This window comes from Pleurodeles waltl, chromosome 7 (genome assembly GCF_031143425.1).
Source record: "Pleurodeles waltl isolate 20211129_DDA chromosome 7, aPleWal1.hap1.20221129, whole genome shotgun sequence".
Taxonomy (NCBI): Eukaryota; Metazoa; Chordata; class Amphibia; order Caudata; family Salamandridae; genus Pleurodeles; species Pleurodeles waltl.
Genome location: NC_090446.1, coordinates 698,344,263 through 698,356,548, shown reverse-complemented (window position 1 = coordinate 698,356,548; position 12,286 = coordinate 698,344,263). Strand labels below are relative to the sequence as shown.

The 12,286-nt window shown below is 40.3% G+C and overlaps 1 protein-coding gene across 1 annotated transcript in view; it reads left to right on the top strand.

The window, feature by feature from the left end:
* Positions 1-9,428, top strand: part of NDFIP1 (Nedd4 family interacting protein 1) — a 274,091-nt gene extending 264,663 nt beyond the window's left edge. The window contains exon 8 of the mRNA XM_069244703.1: positions 8,167-9,428. The gene's annotated coding sequence lies outside the window, so the exon portion shown is untranslated. The remainder of the gene's footprint in view (positions 1-8,166) is intronic.
* Positions 9,429-12,286: the final 2,858 nt, after the last annotated feature.

Sequence of the window (12,286 nt, the reverse complement as noted above, 5' to 3'; positions counted from 1 at the left end):
GCATGATGCAGTATTGTGGAGTATTACTTTTGGAAGAACTTGATAAGGACTGGTCATTGTCATTTCAACCGGTACTTTGCTGTGTTCAGCCTGTCTTCCGTTGCTTGTGGTGCCCTTTCGAAAATGTAATTGGAAGTGTGTCTTATTAAGCAACAAGTAATTTCTATGGACATGAGTCTGATGCTGTTCCTGATAAGGGTTCATTCAGAGTTGTCCTGTGAAATTGCAGTTGCTCCGTGACACCTTCTCTGAGCCATCCTTTATGAACCAGGTCGCTTTGGCTCCCTGTGCCCTGACATCCGGCACAGAACGGAATGCTGCCCCCCCCCCCTCAGTTTTGGCTGGGGTCGGATCACATGTGCTTCTTTGACCTTTTGGATGAGGCTCAGATGGTTATATAGCCTGCCGAAGTGGGGTCTCTTGGATTCCATCTCCACGCATGTGTTTGATAGCCTCATGTGTGGTTCTGCTAATTGGCATGGTTTTTTTCTGAAAAGAACTGTCTGAATTTGGCCATGTTCTCAAACTTTTGGTCAGCTTGTCGACTTCGGAATTTTTGTCATTTTTTATAAGACAGAGTTCCTATTGCACATCTTCTCGCAGTGATGTCATATTTTATCATGTTGAGGTATTTTTAGGACCTATTTGCCCCTTCTGGCGAGTTGACAAAGAACAGGTATTCTGTTCAGTCAGAAAGTGAAGAAGCAATAAAGACGCCTTTAAATCTTGTTCTTATCTTGTCACATTTGCTCTGTGTTCAGAGACAGAGGTCAAACGTCAGTGTCTTCTTACAGTTAATTTACTTCTGGCTGCAGAGTTCCAGGATTTTTGTAAGGTGAACTATCTGACCTGCTGTACAAAGAATGTGAAATAAGGCTGTAGAATGCCAGGTTTTTTTCCACACACAGTATTTAAATAAATAAGTAAACTGTGCAAACATTTCAAAATATTTTTCAGTAGTTGTGAAGGTCCATTTTATGTACTTATTTTAATAGGATGAAAACATCGGAACACTTTACTTGGTGGTGGGCAAAGGATAAATGTTTTCTGAAACCAATTTTCATAGATTATTGTTAATACATTTTATAGTTTTATGAGTAAAGCTGCAAGTTGGCAGGTTTTTGGACATTTCTTGGAAATGTACTGTCTGTAAAGGGCAGTGTGCTACCACATCATGCTTTGGTAATATATTTAATAAAAATGAGTGTTTAAACATAAACTGAGAAGCATTCCTGCCCTTATGGCAATTATGTTAGTAAACTAAGAGACAAGTCATGGATCATGTGTCCTCTATATGTAAACTAAATCCTTATTATACATGGAGCAAAAGTTTAGTCTGTTTGAAACAAAAGAGGTTTTTTTTGTACAGCAGAAATGCTGAGCTCACATATTTGAAGGTGCACTCATGAGAATGAAGAAAAAGGCGACTCGTAAACTAACATATTTGCCTAGGATCACACATTTTGGGACCAGTTTGTAGGTCTAGTGCATTACAATTAGGCTGCCATGTACGATACATGATATGCCAAATTGTATTGCTAGCCTGCAGTCAGTTTCTCTCCTTGAGACACATCATTACTCTAGACCTTTTCTCAGAACACTGTATGGCTTAGTATATAAACAACACATGGGCCTAAGGAGGGTAGATGACATTCTGGTCATGATCGTCCTGGCGCCTGTACCACACTACTTCAGCTTTGCTGATCCTGGTGCTGACTCTTCACCTTCCCGAGAGGATTGCCATCCAGACAACAGGCAGACCCTTGCTATCCTATTCAGGAATGGGGCTGGGGCTGATCCCTTAGGTCAGGCCAGGCAGAAGGGGTTACAAGCGCTATGCTGTCAGATCTCGACATAGGGTGTGGTAGGAATCTCTAGGAAAAACTAGGCTTTCTAGAATCATACAAAATGGTGGGGTTGTTCATCTCTTCACATTAGTTGTAATGATGATTACTGTGTTATGTTATATATGTACTTTATTTCGATTTGCACAACCCATAATAAAACAATATATCGACAATAAAAGCATAGATAATTAAAATACAGTGCGCCATAGATTAAAAAACATGTGCAAAATGTAAATCAGTCATACTTTTCAGTTATGTTTCATCTTCCTTTCGCAGCACATGCTTTTTATTACACTAAGATGAAATTGCTTTAATAAATGCTTTGAAATCCAATTTGCATCTTATGTCTCACCTTGACATGCATGAGTAACTGAGTGAAAGAGGCATGATCTGTTTCCACGACTTCTCTGAGGAGTCAGAGTGTCCGATGTAGGTTGCCACAAATCACCGCTCCCCTGATAGTGTTGGGTAAAGTGCTGCAAGCTAGCTTGGAGACCCAAAGCTTCCAAGCGTGTGGGTAGTTGACTCAGTCTCCCACATTCAGTTGTGCTGCTGCTCTACAAATACAGTCTTATTACCAATATAGGAACCACATAACAATCTCACCCCTCAAAGAGCATTAGAATCTCTTCTCTTGGATACCAAAAGAACACTCAGCTTTTACATTGATCATACCAAAAGATCACTGGGTGGGCGATGATGAGATTGAAGGGACAGTGCAAGTGCAATTCTGTTAAGAATTCTGTTTTCAGAAAGCTGCAGTAAAGGTGATGTGTCCACTCGCACCACCACATATCTGTGCTAACCGCATTTAATTTTACCTTGTAAAAAGAAACAGGACATCTGCCGGAGCAGCCACAAGATTTTTTTTTTTTTAGCCCATATTTTTTTATTTTTTTTTGCCCTTATCTGTACATACTTCAAACAGCAAATATAAATAGAAAGTACTTTTAAATGTGTTCTAGGGCTGCGTTAATGATCCATGGCTAATATTTAAAGTAAAACAAGTCAAATAGTCATTTATCAATGAATACATACGATTTTGTTTATATTCCTATTCAGAATCACGTCACTCTTAAAACAACTAATGCCCAGTATTTTTCGCTTGGAACCGTGGCAACCCTAGTCATGGTGGAGGGGTAACTTCACTGATGTGTCTTCTTACAGTGTGAAAATGTGTAACAAAACCTGTGCAGTGCACCATTCAGTGAAAACTAAAGTGGCCCAGTGAGTATGTGTTTGAACTAGTGCACAAATAAATATGGCTACACTATTTAATGTGTAGTGCACAAATTGTATCCCATGTTATCGTCTTCAGACATTCAAAGCAATGCAATAAATAACACGGTGCAGTGTATGGCAAGATTTAACACACTCTGCCGTACAGGAGTGACATTGTTTGGATCATTGCTGCCACGTTTTCCAACAGAGAAGGAACACAGGCCCCATTCTGGGTAATTATTAGCTCAAGAAACAAATGTAAAAAGTAATTACGGTGTGGAGGTGGTGGGACAAGGTGGCAAGGGGAAATCTAATGAGGCTACAGAGTGGGACCATCGCCCCTCAGAGCCTGCAGATATTTATTGTGACCAGTGTCACCAGCTCACTCAGTGTTGCGGGTTGTGAGGTCTCAAGCAGGATCTTTTTTTTTTTTTTTTTAAATCGTGACTGCGAGAGGGGGTAAGTAACGGACAGAGGGAAGTAACAAACAGAGTTCTGAAAGGGCAACAAAAAAAAAAAAGGAAGAGGGAGGGAGGACAGGCACCTGGGTGTGGGAGGGCAGGAGGAATACAGAGGGGGGAGGAGTTCACAAGGGAGCCAGCTGAGAAAACAAGTCATCGTCAAGCACCGAAGCAAACTTTCTTTGTAGTAATGGAAAAACAAAAATCTCAAAACACAATTGCGGTGCACTAGAAAACACTTTATACAAATATACAGTTACGCTGCAGGATGTTTTAAAACTTTAATAAAAAATAAATAAACCAGTGACACGCTGACTGTGTAAGAAACATGAGCAAGATGCGCTTCCAAACACCTCCTCAATCAAAAGAAGAAAAAAAAGTGGAAGGTCACAAGTAATTGGACTAATCTCCGTGGGAGGGAACAACACAAAACAAGCATTTGCAATACAATGGGTCTCACTTTTGCTTGAGTTAGAGCTATAAGCGTTGTAAATTCCTAACTGGACTTTTCTTGCCACATAAATTGAAATTGAAAAGTAAAACAGTTGACATAAGCAGGTCAATTCAAAGCGCCACGGCAGCCGTAAGTGCAAGAGTTATTGGCTCCCTGCGTGAATGTCTAGAAAGGATCGCGCCTGGGATGAAAGGCAAACCGAAACTGGAGGAGGGGCCATCACACGCTGTAACAGGAGAAAGTGTGATGACCAACAAAAATGTTCACTTAGTGAAATCATCTGGGAGGGAACTCAGCACACAAAGCAGGGATATTTCACAAAATGCACCATTGAAAATGAAGCATTTAAGACAAGCACAACAAAAAATGAATAGCAGTAGTGGGTGTGGTTAAAAGCCCACAGAGAGATTGCATCAGGCCAGAGCGCTTGCACGCTTGACCCTAAAAAGACAGGTTATCTAACAGACAATGACCACATAAAAGCTAGCATTTCAAACTGACATTCAGCACATCAAATAAGAAGCAATAGGTTGGCTGTAAGCCCATTAACTGTAAAGAAAATGCCTCGAAGAGATAGTGTAAACGCTTTCCATGTGAGACCTAAAAAAAGATTCATACTGCGCGGAAAAAAAACAGTAATTAAAAAGTGCAATAAAGTGCAAAATAAGTAATCAAGCAAAGTAAAAATTAAGAAAATCAAATTCAGAATGCAGAAATTATAGCTAACCATTTACCTTAATTTACTAACTACAGAAACTACAAAAAATGCAACAACTAATAATACAGAAACCAATGTACCGTTGAAATTAAATTCACAGAATATCTGTAGAAACAAATGTCAGATGCTAAACAAAATATGTATATATTAGTGCATAACATAATATGCATAGTATAAATTCCAGTTACATGAGTAACGTTGAAAACATTCAGGGCAATCAAACCATTGAGCAGATCGCGGACTGCCTTAGTCTGTCTAGACATTGCAACATTTGGGTGCACCTGCCAGACAAGAATAGAGTTTAAGACTCCTACAGGCAGAGCCACCATCTCCCATGGGGGGAGCCTGAGCAGTTGCCTCTCCACCCTTGATTGTGGCAGCAAGTGACTTAGCTTTGCTGCCTTTTGGATGATGCATGGGGACACTGGCCAGTAAATGCACTACCATTGCAGTGTCTGGCACCCTGGAAAGAGCAGGCAGGGCATGCTGCGTGGCAGTGGTGCAGAAAGTAACTGAAGGTGCTCAGTTTCGGCTAACCGCTGCTGCACAGGATTTAAGTAAACAAACTTACAAGAGGGAAGCAGAGTTGGCTAGTCATTTTACACATTTTTTTTTTTTAACTGCCCCGAAGAAGTTGGCAACAAGGAGCAAGCATTTGCAATGCAATGGGTCTCGCATTTTCTCAAGTTAAAGCTATTACCAATGATAAATTCCTAACTCGAATTTTCTTGCGACTTAAATTGAAAATGAAAAAAACAGTTGACATAAGCGGGCCGATTCAAAGCACTATGGTTGCCATGAGCATGAGGGCGAAGGAGACACACAAAGAAAAAGAAGTTCGCACATAGTCAAACATATCGGCAATCGTGCAATTATCCATGTAACGGGCAGACTGCAAGGCGGTAACAAAACCGCCCCAAGGAGGGACAAATGTAAAGCATTTACCAATGATAATAAATGATTTTTGAAAGGCAAGCCCACGAACAAGTGAAAGCGATGGGCGTGCTGTGGGCCTGGTTAAAATCCCACAATACTTAGAATAGGTCAAAGCGCTTGCACACTCAACCTAAAGATGATGTACTGAATACATTTTGGCTTACTTAATTCGTCACTGACTGCATTTATCTTAACTTTTATGGGTTAAATCACTTGCTGCATAGTTCGTTGTGAGACCAGCACTTTTCGGGGTATCATAACTGTGAAAGAACTCTGGTTGTTAATGCACTTGCCTTTGAAATCTGAGTGATGTCTACTCACAGATTTAACTTAGAAATAAATAACAAAGGATGAATGTGCCTTCTGCACTATACAACGTAGAACATGCATGTCCCAGATTTGTATTCTTGATTGACATCTCAGTTATAATTCTTGTTATGTAGAACAGTGAGTTATGATCTGGAATTAGGACTCTGCATGCAAAACTGCATGCCGTATGGAACTCGTAATACGGCTGGTGGTATATCCGTCACTTTACCGTCACTTTTGGGACGGATTAACACCTCCTCCAAAGTTGTAATAACCCCCATAGTGTATCTTTTGAGCAGTGGATGAAGTGAGTGCGACCTGTTGAGAATGAATTTACAAGTGTTTTTGTTGTTGTTTGTTTGTGTTTATTTTTTTATTTTTTTTTTACTAGAAGCAGTTCCCACACTTTTTGTTAACAAAAACCCATTCTTGAATGGTTAATGTGGATCTTGAGCTTCCTGAGGCTGAAAGGGAAGGAGTTTGTCTCCTGTACTGTGAAGCAAGAGAAGGGACAGGCATCTAAATAAGAAACAAGTATTCTCCCTAGGGTGCCAGCTTCCTGAAACACATGCAAATGTGTGCAAATGGTCTGTCAGCAAATCTAAAGGCTGCTTGATTGTCAATATTGGTTGTAATTGAAAAAGTCATTTGAAGCTTCCTAGTGACGAAGTTGTTTTTGAGAGGACGTTATCGGTTGTAGAATGCGTCCTTTCAATGGAAACCTATCAAGAAGATTTGCAGTTTTTACAGCCTCTTTGCGTATTGCTAAAAAATATAACTATTTATCGCCTAAAGCTGTTGCTGCAGGTAGCAGTCATTCTGTACGCTACGCACACACCGCTTGACAACGGGATGCATGCGTGCACCTACAAAATGTGGACCACAATTTCCTTTTTTCCCCCCTATCAGTTTGATCAGTAAATAAAGATTAAAAAAAAAAGTTTTACGGTGCGAAAATGCTTTTGAGATAGTGCAGCCCCGCAGCTGCCGCTCCTTCTAAAAAAAATAATCTATAAATAAAAATAAAAACGAACAGTAAAATGGCCATGATACGTGGGAAGCAATGGAGGAGTGGGCGATGAGCTTGGTTGGGACAAGCAACAGAGAAGGAGAGGGCGTTGAGGGGAACAAGCAAAGCGTCGTTTATAATGTCGAACAACCCGGCAACAAATGGCAGGTGCCAGGTCCTCCCAAAAAAGAAAACTTTACAAAAATATATATTCAAATGACTGCTACAGAGGAGAAGTTGAATTGGGGTTGTGGGTATTGGATGGTAAGTCGCACACGAGATAGACCGCGAGAAAGCAAAGGCACTCTCAAAAAGTGCCTTAATGGAAAAGAAAACAAATATAGTTTTGTAAATGCGAGCAGTTGAACGGTACTTGTCAGACAGTCAAAAGGATGGGTGGTATAGGGGCTCTACTCCTCCGGACACAACTATGGGCAGCCTTTGACTCCAGAAGAGTCTTCTTTCAAAATTATACTGACAAGTAAGTAACTGGTATTTTACTTTGTCATAGTTATTTCAAGCACTACCTTCGCTTAAGTCAATAGATTAACCACTAGTTGAGTGTGGCCACGATCCATTTGCAGTACTCTTTTGTGGGGTGTCAAGGGTTTCTGACAGCCACCAATATATGGTCACACTCAAACTCTGTTTTTCTGTCCTAATGTTCTGCCCGGTCTCAACTGCCCCTTACTTTATCCACAGTCAAAGCGCAATGTATGTCATTTGATAAGCTTCAAGTCCTCTAAAATGCACTCAACCTTCGTTTATCTGAGAGTGTAAATGGATTTGGATGTCCCCTACATTGTTGCATGTATTGGGCGCCAGGTTGACACAGAAAGTAATAATGTTGAAATGTGTTGTTTATTACACACACCTTTTCCCTCTTTATAATCCCGTATTCAGTGGGGCTCTATTCCGGTGTGAGTTTACCGCCTTTCGTAAAACACTCCGTTGGACTGCGTATTATCGTTGACTTCACTAATACTTTGTGCCTTACAATCACCGTGTTTTGGATTTTCCTTTCCACGCTGTCTAATTTACAGATTGCAACATAGCAGCTAGCAGACAGAACGTTCCAAGTGTAAAATAATTGTGTGTGTGCCAGGCGAATTCCCGCTGAGGCACGTAGCGTAGCTTGGCATACTGTAGTGCCTCTCAACAAGGAAACCCCAACGTTACGTCTAATACTATGTATCTTTTTTCGTCAACAGAAGGTTTCTGGGCCAGTCCTTCCTGTATTTATGAATTCAACGTCAAGCGTCAATCGGACACCTGCAGGAAGTCTCAAAAAGTTCAGTGCGAAAAAGGAAACGGAAGATCAACTGCTTTACAAAGAACATATTAAAACTATCTAAAATAAAGTACTGTTGTAGAAAAATATTTCTTTATATTTGTTTCAAGGTGTACAATTTTACTAGTTCACGCAAAAAATCTGTATTCATTGAATCGTTAGTGGCTACTGTCTGGAAAGCTAGTGCAATCAACCTGTGATGTACTAATATTAAATGCCTTACATTATTTGTAGTCATTTGATAGCATGGAGTATGCCCCCGCGGCCAGTAGGGGCCAGTCTTGGTTTATTTTTTCTTCATACTAAAATGACGGTAGAAATCTCAATATTTTAGTGTTTTTAAAAAAAGTATGAGGCTACAACTTTGAAAGGGGTTCGGGTCACGGAAGATGGAATTACTTATTGTTATAACGTTACTGCACACCAGACACTCGTTGTGTGATAGGGTACATTCTGTTGCACCCCAAAATAAGTTTAGGGTGGGTGATTGACTTTCTTGTGGTATGGTTTTGGTGCTCGAGTTTGATTTATTGCAGCCAATATTCATAATCGTGCTGGATAGCTTTACACATAAATGTATACTTTTTTGGAGCGTGGAAAGATTGTTCAGTGCATCCCGTAAAGATGATAACGTAAGTATTAAGGTATTGCTGATTTTGGAAACTCATTTGCTGTTTTTGTTAGCCATGTTTCTCTGCCTACTGTTAAAATGGTAACCTTAACTTGAAAATAGCAATACAACGTGCTCAACCAGCTGCAACTAAGAAACCAGAGCCTCCGATGAGGACATCAGTTGAGTGACGGTGACTGTATGCCATGTGACCTGTGCACGGTGACGTCATTAAGCTGTGGCACACTATTTCATTTTATTGGCTGGGACTTCCACTAAGAACCTTTATATTTTGGAGCCGGAAATCCCATTTTACAACCTGAAACTTCAGTAATCTATTTGAAGAGAACGGCTCGAGATCACCATCCCAAAAGAGGGCCATGTGTGGTTATCATTTTTCGGTTTGTTTGCTGGGCTTCTGAGACATGTACTTTTTGCTTTTAAACGTGTGCATTATAAGTGTAGACTGGCATGCACTTTGGGCTTTCTGCCAAGCGGCAAATCACTCTGGAGTTTTACTATGTTAAAACTGTAAATATAGGACAACATTAATAAATGTCTCTAAAGTATCACTTTCCGTGAGAGATTGGCGCCTCATTCGCGATTCTGATTGTTCTCATAACCTCATGTTTACCCTCCTTAAACAACTGTCATGCAAAATTCTTCAGCACTGCAGGTCGCAATGTACAGCATATGTGCATAATTCTATCGCATGCCTGATCTGTAGGTGTTGGAAATCAAAACATTTCAATGAGAACATGTTGAAGAACGCAGCTCCTTATTTGAATTACAACTGACTTAGGTGTTTACTGTTGTTTGATGGTTTCGTGGCATAAGTTGAACAGCAACTGACAGTATTATGTATTGTAAGTGCGTAAGAACAGAAAGCACAGCTATTACCTGCATAGATTTAACTTGGAAAAAACATTTTGTTTCGTAGAGAGAGAGACTGCTCTAAACATTGAGCAGAGTGAAACACTGCGTTGCAGCCAGACAGCCAAACACGCCCAACCAGTCGTGTGTTTACTCATTTTACATTTGTGCCTTATTTGGTCTTGTATATGGGAAAAACTGGAATCGCTGCTTCCTATTTTTGGTCAAGTAATTTGTCTAAATGCTGTTCAACAACTAGACTGCTCCCCTTTCATGTTCGTCATGTCCTACATTGCTCCGCACTTGTCGCCCCCTCCCCCCGTTCATCTGAGAGTAAGTTGTAAATATGTTTTGCTTGTTTCGTTTAAAGGACTTACCAGTGTTTAAACGCTAAGCCCTTTGTTTAGACAAAATCCTGGACAGAGTGCATCGAGCCACAAAATAGTCTTGACCTCCTACAGTGTTTGCATCCGGCCTAGAAGGATCCAGACCTGCAGAAATGACACGGTGGAATGCTTCCTGTGCAGGTGGGGTCGACACGCTTGTACAAACCACCATCTGACAGTATTACTGGTGTAATTATACTGATTTATCAAACAAATGTTTGGTGGGTTGGATTAAATCACATGCATTTGCACGTGTACAATGCACGTGTACAATGTACAAACAGAGAACATTAACTTTTAATTTCATGTCTTTAGTGCAGGGGTCGCCAGTCGTTTCTGTAGTAAAAGCTGTTTTTGTGCTAGCAAAGTCCTCACGAGCCACTAGAAACGTTTAACACTGTAAAATAGTAATCACATATGTTAATATTATACTATGGACACCATAAACGGGATTATCAGTACCGACCACACAAGAATTACAGGTGCTCTTACCAGCAGAAATACCAGGAAAAAGCCCATCAGTATTAAGTGCCTCCACCTATCTAATGAAATATCAGACAGAGCATCAGGTGTCCCCTAGCACAAAGGACTACTGCAATATGTCTCATTATGTTATAAACTTTAAATGTGTTTAACTCTGAGTGAAGACAGATGGCCACAAGGCAGATCCCATAGGCTGAAACAGCATATGTTTGAGTTTTATTACGATGCCCAGTCATTGGTTTGCCAGCCTACTACTCTAAGCGTCTTGAGGTGAACAGTGCCACCTTCTTTAATATGCACAGACCCTCTGAAAGTGTTACAGGGCTCTGTTTCAGCCCTGAGAGCTACATCAAGGGTACTGGTGAGCTATCAATAGCTCCGGAGCTACTCGTTGGAGACCCCTGCTTTAGAACAATCTCAGTTTAGGTGGGGAGTTTCCTACCTGGATGGTTGACTCAGTGGCAGATTTTCAAGTTATCCACACCAGATGTATTTACACACATTGACACTACATGGAAAACACTAACAAAGTCACTAGTTAACCTGAAAATCGGTATGGAGCCATCCCTTCCCTAGCCCAAAGTGTGCGGGACACCCTTTTTAGGAATTTGACTGATGTGCACTACCTTGACTTGGTTAGCCTGCTTGGTTTCCCACACGTGTTACTATACCAATACCGATTTCAGAAGCTGTCAACTTATTTTTGCTAATGCCCTGTCTTATTGTTGATTCACAACATTTTCTAAAGCATTCATCCATAAACTAAATATTTAGTAGACGACAGAGTTGTCATTGAATACACACATTTACATTTGTGTCATCTGTGTGTACCCAGCCTGTTGCGTTGCTATTCTGTGCTCCTTCGTGTTTCCTCCAAGGTGTATTTATTGTGCTTCCAGCAAATAGTATTTGGGTTTAATGGAAAAATATTTGTATTTGTTGGCCTATGCACTTATTTTTTATGTTTCTTCTTAGTAAGCTGTGCTCTTATCTTCAGATTGTGCGCTTCTTCAGCTCACCAGCACCTGGAAGTTCACATGAAATGCAGTTAAAGGAGCCTCCAAAGAAAATGCATTTTTTAGCTTATTCTTAAAATATTAGTAAACTTGTTTTTGCCCACGAAGTATTTTCTGCCTTTCCCACAATTTGTGTTGTGAACAAGGAAAAAGCTTAGTGTGAACTGACCTATATATAGCTGGTGAGTCATGGGAGAAGTTCAAGAATAGAAATGGCACTCATTCAAATTCACTATATTTCTGCATTAAAAAAAAACACATTTCCATGATATTAGGGGTCTCTGGTCAAAATTCAGTTTTTGTGAAATTCAAATGAATCTTTCTGTTTTACCCTTATTCACAAAATTAAATGTCGATCTCCTGTAAATATCACCGTAGCTTTTTTTATTTATTTATTTTTTAACATGTTTTCTATAGCATGGATCAGGCCTCAAGGGCATCAGAGTGCTTTTTACAGAGGCATTTACACTAATTTTCCTCTTCACTTCCCACCATTTATTGAGGGTTAAGTCCATGTCTGGAAAATTGGATCCTACTCCTTTCCATATGGTTTTAGTCCGTGTTCCAGACAGATTTACTTTGACCTCAAGCATTATCACCATTGGTGTTGATGTAGGTGTAGGAAGGTTGCCTTTTTAGTAATTAGGCGCCGTCACCACGTCTCTTATGGTC